The sequence below is a fragment of the Condylura cristata genome, unplaced genomic scaffold (assembly GCF_000260355.1).
Source record: "Condylura cristata isolate star-nosed mole 26May11 unplaced genomic scaffold, ConCri1.0 scaffold00043, whole genome shotgun sequence".
Taxonomy (NCBI): Eukaryota; Metazoa; Chordata; class Mammalia; order Eulipotyphla; family Talpidae; genus Condylura; species Condylura cristata.
The window spans coordinates 4,744,288-4,752,001 of NW_004567144.1; the positions used below are offsets into that span (position 1 = coordinate 4,744,288).

The 7,714-nt window shown below is 44.3% G+C and overlaps 1 protein-coding gene across 1 annotated transcript in view; it reads left to right on the forward strand.

Annotated features, from left to right (window-relative positions):
• The first annotated feature begins 283 nt into the window (after positions 1–283).
• LOC101628968 (rho-related GTP-binding protein RhoG-like) overlaps positions 284–7,714 on the forward strand; it is a 15,224-nt gene continuing 7,793 nt past the window's right edge. The window contains exon 1 of the mRNA XM_012733911.1: positions 284–374. The gene's annotated coding sequence lies outside the window, so the exon portion shown is untranslated. The remainder of the gene's footprint in view (positions 375–7,714) is intronic.

A 7,714-nucleotide genomic window follows, 5' to 3' on the forward strand; every position in this document is an offset into this window, starting at 1 on the left:
TTATCGCCTCCATTTTTCTAACACTACAAGTTTCTCTACAGCCTCATTATGTTTATTTAGGTCCTACTGGGGAAAATGGCAGTCCAGAGATTTGCATCCCCAAACCAGTAAATAAAAGGGGATCTGGATGAAGTCATTGTCGCTTACCGGAAGGTGTAGTTTAGAGCCTGTGACATGCGGACTGAGAGGCGGACCCTAAAACTCCATTTCCCAGAAGGCTTGTGGACTGAATGGGGACTGCGTCCAACGGGGTGGGACTGGGTCACGCCCGGATGTGGCGCCAAACCAGCCGAGCTTGCTAAGCCCAACGAGAGACGCCCCGGAGGCTCTGCCAGCTGCGGTTGAACCGCGCGGGATAACTAGCGCTTTGCCCGGTAATAATTTGTTTTTTTGAGAAACCCTCCCCCAGGCGAGCCCCCCCGCCCCCCCTTTTTAGGCGTCTTCCCATTCCCAGGATGGTTGCCTTATGACCACCACTTAGATAGAAGGGATTTGAGGGTGGGATGAGGTGTGCGTGTATGGAGGTCCAGCAGCTCTTCTGTTTGTGAATACAGTGCCGGTTGCCGGTACTTTCTCTGTCCCAGTCCCAGCCTATACGGGACCCCAGAACCATTAGCCCTTGGAGAGAAGGATGCGAGGGAAGTGCCCAGTCTGCTTGTGGTGGCTACTGATGGGCCAGCAGGATACTGTCCCCTCGGTGGGGCTCGTACAGCGTTCACATGGAGGCTTTAGCCCCTAAGTGTCCTGAGGTCATTTTTCATTAGACTCAAAGTCAGCCTTCAGTGTGAAAAGGCTCCCCCCTATTAAGTAGATAAGGAAGTTCAGAAAGTAGTCAATAAAAATGGGGGACATCTGCTGAACTGTTTTGACTTCAGAAAGTTACTGAGTTCCAGTCTAACAGACTCAGACTTGAGAAAAGGGTAAAACCTGAGGTGAGTCTCGGAAACAGTAGTACTTTTGTAACAGGGTGGTCCCTAGGAAAAGGTTAAGTTCCAGGTTCCCTGCCCCACCTGGAAGTAGGGTGGAGCTGAACAGTGAAAAAGGAGAGAAGAAAACAAGGAATGTGGATGGAGAACAAGGACACCTGAGGACCACATGGAGCAGCAAGCAGGTGATGAAGAAACCATGCTTGTTTCCTGACCCTGGACTGGCTAAGGCAGATGTGGGTGAGATACCTGTAGGGAGGTGACTGTAGCAATGTTTATATTGATTTTGATTTTGCTCTTTTCCTCCCAGATTTGTCTGGCCATTTCTGACCCTTTTCCATGGGTCCTGGCCAGAAGGTGCTTTAGTCTTGTGGCGGGCTTTCAGGACTTGCTTTGGACCAATCCCTTTTGGGTTGACTTTTGCCCACGAGGGGATGGGTAGCTTCAGGTGTTTGATTTAGATATTACGTTCTTTGTCTTCTGTATTGTATACTCACTATATTAAAGTCAGTGGGGCACCACCGAAGCCCCAAACCTGCCTGCTGTAAGTGGGTTCTGCCATCTGCTGCATCAAGACAAAACATACAAAACTTTTTTAAAAAAGATTTATTTATTTATTCATATAGAACTGGGGTACAGGCCAGAGATACAGAGGGTGAGAGAATTTACCAGAGACAGAGAGGGGAGCAGAACAGGCTAATCAACGAAATACACTGCTGAGGGGAGCAGCGGGCTGGTCAGGAGAGGTCTGCCGCGCCATGTGGATCTCCTCCGCGCCATGTGGATCTCCTCCGGGGCAGGGGGCAGACCTGGATCGAACTCATGCGGAAGTGGCTTAAGCTTCTTAGTGCTGTGCTTTAACCCCCTGCGCCACCAGGGAGGGCCCTGTAAAGGGAATTTAATACAGTGAGTATACAATACAGAAGACAAAGAATGTAATGTCTAAATCAAACATCTGAAGCTACCCATCCCCTCGTGGGCAAAAGTCAACCCAAAAGGGATTGGCCCAAAGCAAGGCCTGAAAACCTGCCACTAGACTAAATCACCTTTTGGCGGGGACCCATGGAAAAGGGTCAGAAATGGCCAGACAAATCTGGGAGGAAAAGAGCAAAATCAAAATCAGTATAAACACTGCCACAGTCACCTCCCTACAGGTATCTCACCCACATCTGTCTTAGCCAGTCCAGGGTCAGGAAACAAGCATGGTTTCTTCATCACATTGCTGCTCCATGTGGTGTCCTCAGGTCTCCTTGTTCTCCATCCACATTCCTTGTTTTCTTCTCTTCTCTCCTTTTTCACTGTTCAGCTCCACCCTCCTTCTGGGTGGGGCAGGGAACCTGGAACTTAACCTTTTCCTAGGGACCACCCTGTTACACTTTGAGCTGCCTCCTGTCTTCATTGTTATTGGGTCTTTAATATTGTGCTTCCAAGGTAGGAGAAAATTGACCATTGTGCAGACTGTACATGTGAAAGATGATTGGTCAGAGGAGATTGGGAGATTTAGAAGAAACGAAATCCAAGGTTAAGAATGAATAACTTGGAAGAGAGCCTTTTTTGAAAGATTTATTTTTATTTAAACATACAAGAACTAAGCCCTTCTTGGTTGCATAACATGTTAGGGTGCAGTACTGTAAGCTGGCCACAGGTGCTTTAGTGGGTGTTGGATCCCCAGCCACAAAGGTGATCCACATAGTGCAGCATACCTCTCCTATCTTGCCTTCTGCTCCCCTCAGCAATGTACTTCCTCCATCTGCCATTTCTGCTTCCCACTCAGTCTCTGGTAAATCCTCTCACTGCCCCTGCACCTCCTGGCTTATACCCCAGTTCTGTATGCATAAATAAAAAAATCTTAAAAAAAAAACGATACAAGAACTAGAGTGTAGACCAGAGGTTTGGGGAGTGAGAGGATTCACCAGAGACAGTGGGGAGCAGAACAGGTGGATCTAATGAAATACATAGCTGAGGGGAGCAGTGGGTGAGACAGGAGAGGTCTGTGCCATGTAGGTCAGCTTCCTGGCTGGGGATTGAACTATTGGCCTCAATGGCTGGTGATAGCTTGATAGTGCTAAGACTTTAACCCTTGGGCCACCAGACAAACCCAGGAAGGAGCATTCTGAGGTGCTGACCTCTGTAGCTCTGGGCCTCTTCCAGTTTCTAACAGAGAGGTGTGATCAATGCTGAGAGTAGAAAATCTGGGATGGGGCATCATAGAAGGAAAAACTGGAGGTGTGGTAAAAATGATGACCATAGTTGTTAAAGTAGCTATGGCTGTAGAAAAAGCAGATTGCTATAGAAAGTGTCCTGAGGCCCAGAGACATGGATATGGAGTTTGAGGACCATTATAGAGAATTATCACTCCTTATACCCCCTAAAAGTCATTAACTGAACAATAGATAACAATTCCACAAAGGAATGAACCCTTCCCAAAAGAACATTATATTTGTACAGTCTCTGCACTGCACAAGACCCTCTTCTGGCCCACCTGTCTGTGTCTTCTCTTTGTTTACTAATAAACCCATCCTTTTAATATGTAACCCTCTCCTGCCTGTGTCTGTGCAAATGTCTTCATCCTCTGGTTAAACTTGTCTTGGGCTACTGAAAGGGGAATTCTGCTGAAACTTTCCTCAGAGGTAACTCACCAAGAGCCCCATTCACTGAACCCAACATATCATCAAAACGACATCAGACACACATCAAAGATCTCTAAACTCCTTTGATAGGTACCTCAGCGCTACTGAGAGGCTGAAATAGGATATGTCAAAGTACTTTGCACAATTCCTGTAACAGGCTCTCAATTCTTAGTTTCTTTTTGCTTCCCACATAATCTATTTTCTCTGAGATACGCATTTTTTATTCCTTTTTATATAAATCCTGCCTTTGCCATGAGGCTGCAAGTTTCTAACATTCTTTTTTGTTTTTACTCTTTGAATCCCTCCTAGCAGTGCACTGCTCATAGTGGTACCTGAGAGATCATGGACAGTAGTGGTGCTGAGGGGTGGGGGAGCTGTGGGTGATCCTAATAGTATCATGCTACATCCTTAAGCTGACATAAACACTCCTTTCTCATACAGGTGATGAACAGCCTAGAATATTTGCCTTTCTCTTGTAATTCCTGTCCTCCCAGAGCCTCCCCCCCCTTTTTTTAATATACACAAGAACTGGGGTGTAGGCCAGAGGTACAGGAAGATGAGAAGATTCACCAGAGACAGAGTAGGGAACAGAAGACACAAATAGACTGAAATACACTGCTGAGGGGAGCAGCGGGTGAGACAGGAGAGATCTGCCACACCATGTGGGTCAGTTTCCTGGTGGGGATCAACTCATGCTGCAGTGGCTGGTTTAACAGCTTCAAGATGCTGGGCCTTAACACCTTGCACCACCAAGTAGGCCTCTTCCAATCTTTTTAAAAAGTATAATTTTAGGGCCCTTCCTGGTAGCACATGGGTTAGGACACCGCACTGCAAGCTAGCCGCAGCTGCTTCAGCGCAAGTTCGATCCCTGACCCTGGAGGTGACCCACATGGCTTGGCAGACCTCTCCTGACCAACCCACTGCTCCCCTCAGCCGTGTACTTCCTTGATCTGCATGTTCTGCTCCCCACCCTGTCTCTGATGAATCCTCTCACTGCCCCAGCACCTCTGGCTTGTACCCCCAGTTCTGTATGCATAAATAAATAAATCTTAAAAAAAATCATGAGAACTTTAAAAATATTATTTTAATTTTTAGTATTTAAAAACCATATATTCAAATTGTTGTGCAACAAATCTCTAGAATATTTTCATCTTGCAAAACCGAAACTCCATTAAACAACTCTCTACTTCCTTCTCCCCCAGACCCTGGCCACCACTATTGTACTTTCTATTTCTATGAGTATGACCATTATAGCTACCTCATATAAGTGGAGTCATGTAGTACATCTTGTGCCTGGCTACTTTCATTTAACAGAAAGATCTCTATGTTCATCCATGCCATAGCATATGAAAAAGCTTAATCATAGCTATTTCTCTCAAATACATGCACGTGTATCTGTCTACATTTTCTTTATCCATCCATTGGTAAACATTTGATGGACATTTAGCCACTTCTTGGCTATTGTGAATTACAGCATAGTAAATATGGGTGTGCAAATACACCTTCAAGATCCTGTTTTCAATTCTTTTTGATTATTTATTTAAGATCTTATTTATTTATGCATGCAAGAACTGGGGTAAGGCCAGAGGTGGTGGTGGGGTGAGAGGATTTACCAGAGATAGAGATGGGAACAGAATAGGTGGATAGACTGAAATACACTGCTGAGGGGAGCAGTGGGTGGGACAGGAGAGGCTTTCCATGGCACCTGGGTCACCTCTCTGGCCAGGGGATTTGAACTTGTGCTGCAGTGGCTGTGGAAAGCTTCATACTGCTATGCTTTAAATCCATTGTGACACCAGGGAGGGCCCTCTTTTTGATAGATTATTGAAGTAAAGAATTAAAGAGAATTTCAAAGTTATGCACAGTAGAGAATCCATTTAATAAACATGTGGGCTGAATAAATGAGTTAATTGTATAAAGCAGCCCCCCCCCCCAAATACCTGGGACTTTTGCTGAATTCTCCCTTTCACAGTGGGTTTGCTGTGGGGGCTTTATTTCAGATGTAGGATAGTCCAGCTATATTTTGTCATCTAGGTCACCAGCCATCAGTATGAATTGAAAGCCCATCTGCAGACCACATATACCAGTACTATTGGTAGAGAAATGCAAATAGAAGCGATATAGGTGCCTCTCCCTGTACACAGATAAGGAGCTGAGCTTCATATGCAAATTACCTAAGAGTTTTGCACTCCTTCAACAATCCCCCCTCAGATGTACTGTTGTCCTGAGATGTCATTTTGAGCAGAGATGTTGGATGTTGCCCAGAGAAGGCTGGGAAGATGGGTTGTTTAGGCAATAATTGCTGTAGAAATTCAGAGGAGAAAGAAACTTATCCTGACTGGGAAATTCAAGGAAAGCTATTGTCAAAGAATGTGGTAGTGCCTTTGCCATATGTCCATCATCCTTATGTTTGCTATTTATGTCTTTTCCTAGATGAAAAAAGACAGCTGATGCTCAGTGAATACACTGAGTTGGTTGCCTACCAGAGCTGAATTATGCTATGAATTTCTTTGAGCTGTGGGACCTGTTCTAATGAAGGCTATTAAGGTGGAATGCCTGACTAGATAAAACTGACTCTGTGGGGAAAAAGCTACCCTAAAAGTGTTCCTGTGGAAGGAACACTAAAGACCAACTTTTCCTTACCCTGACTCAAATGACTTTTATTTTTGTTTATCATGAGTCTAATTTAGAACTTAGCTAACAGGACAACAGGATGAGTGATGGTCTGTTTCTCCAAATTCCCAAGGTGAGAAAAAAATTCTCATTTATTTTTCTACAGTCAAATACATTTGACTATTTATCCCCTTTCCTCCATGTTCTGACACTTGAAAAGTTATGCTAAAAGGATCAGGTCTGGTCTGAAACTAGGGCAGTTGCTAAGAAGCTAATGAAAATGGAGTTCCGTGGGGGAACTGACAGGGTAAAGCACTGGCAAGACATTAAATCTTGGTTGGAGATTCTTTGTTCCCCGATCACGGATTATTGGGGGGCAGAACAGGCACGGTCTCAAGGTGGGAGTGGCGTCAGCAAGGGGAGATTCTTAAAAGGGGAAAAAAGGGAGAAAGGGGAGCTGGCACCAGGAAAACACAAGAATCTGAGTTGGGTGCAAGCAAGTCTTCCTGTTCAGCCTTCGGCAGTCTCTTGTATACACTTTAGGCGATCAATTAACATATGAATGGAGCTAAGATGACAGTCTTTTTTCTGAGAGCAGTTTGGGTTTGAATTGACATTGATTTTTACTAAGACATCTTAGAGGATAAAGTAAAGTCAAAGATTAGGGTGGAGAGATGAAGGATAGAGAAGGTCATGGGCTAGGGTGGAGTGATTCTCTTACAAGTCAGTAACAAAGAGATACAGTAAGGTTCCTCAAAAGCTGAATAGAGGATTTAGGTGAAGTTCCTTATTTGAAAACTAAATAGAAAACTTAAGCAGTTCTTTAGAAACTGAATAGAAGGGTAGTGAGATAATAGAGAGATGGGATTTGGGTTCTCATCCAAGCAGTGAAAGAATTCTGATATTCTAGTATTGCCTCATCTTACAATATTAATTTTGTTATAATTGTTTTTATTAATCAGGCAGTTGTAATATTTTTGATTCTAAGAGGACTTTCCCATCCTGAGGCAGCGCTTGCTCACCTGAGCCAGGCAGCACCTAATGAGGCTGAGGCAGTCCAGTAGAAAACTTATGGTTGCTTGGAATATTTTGACTATACAGAAGGGGTCATACCATGAGCTAGCGTGGAAATTCTGATTTTTGAGGGCATTTCCCCTCCATCTGGACCATGTCTGATGACAGAAGTTGCATAGCTTTTGTCAAAATCTGGGAATATAAATATGGGAACGCATAGTAAACAAGCTTTGGGGATATCAGCTGTGCCTTACTATTAATTCTAAGATACTTGATTCATGAATTGACCTATGGTTTTACTCAGATGAGGCAAAAGGGATAAGACCTGTGGTTTGTCTGACACTGTAATATTACAGAACTTTTTAATCTTCCCCAGCAGTAAAACAGAAGAATCATTGTTACAGGACAGGGAGAGAGGGACACTCCTGAAGCCCCAAACCTGCCTACTCTAAGTGGGTTCTGCCATCCGCTGCAACAAGACAAAACATATAAAACTTTAATGAAAAGGGACTTTAATACAGTAAATATACA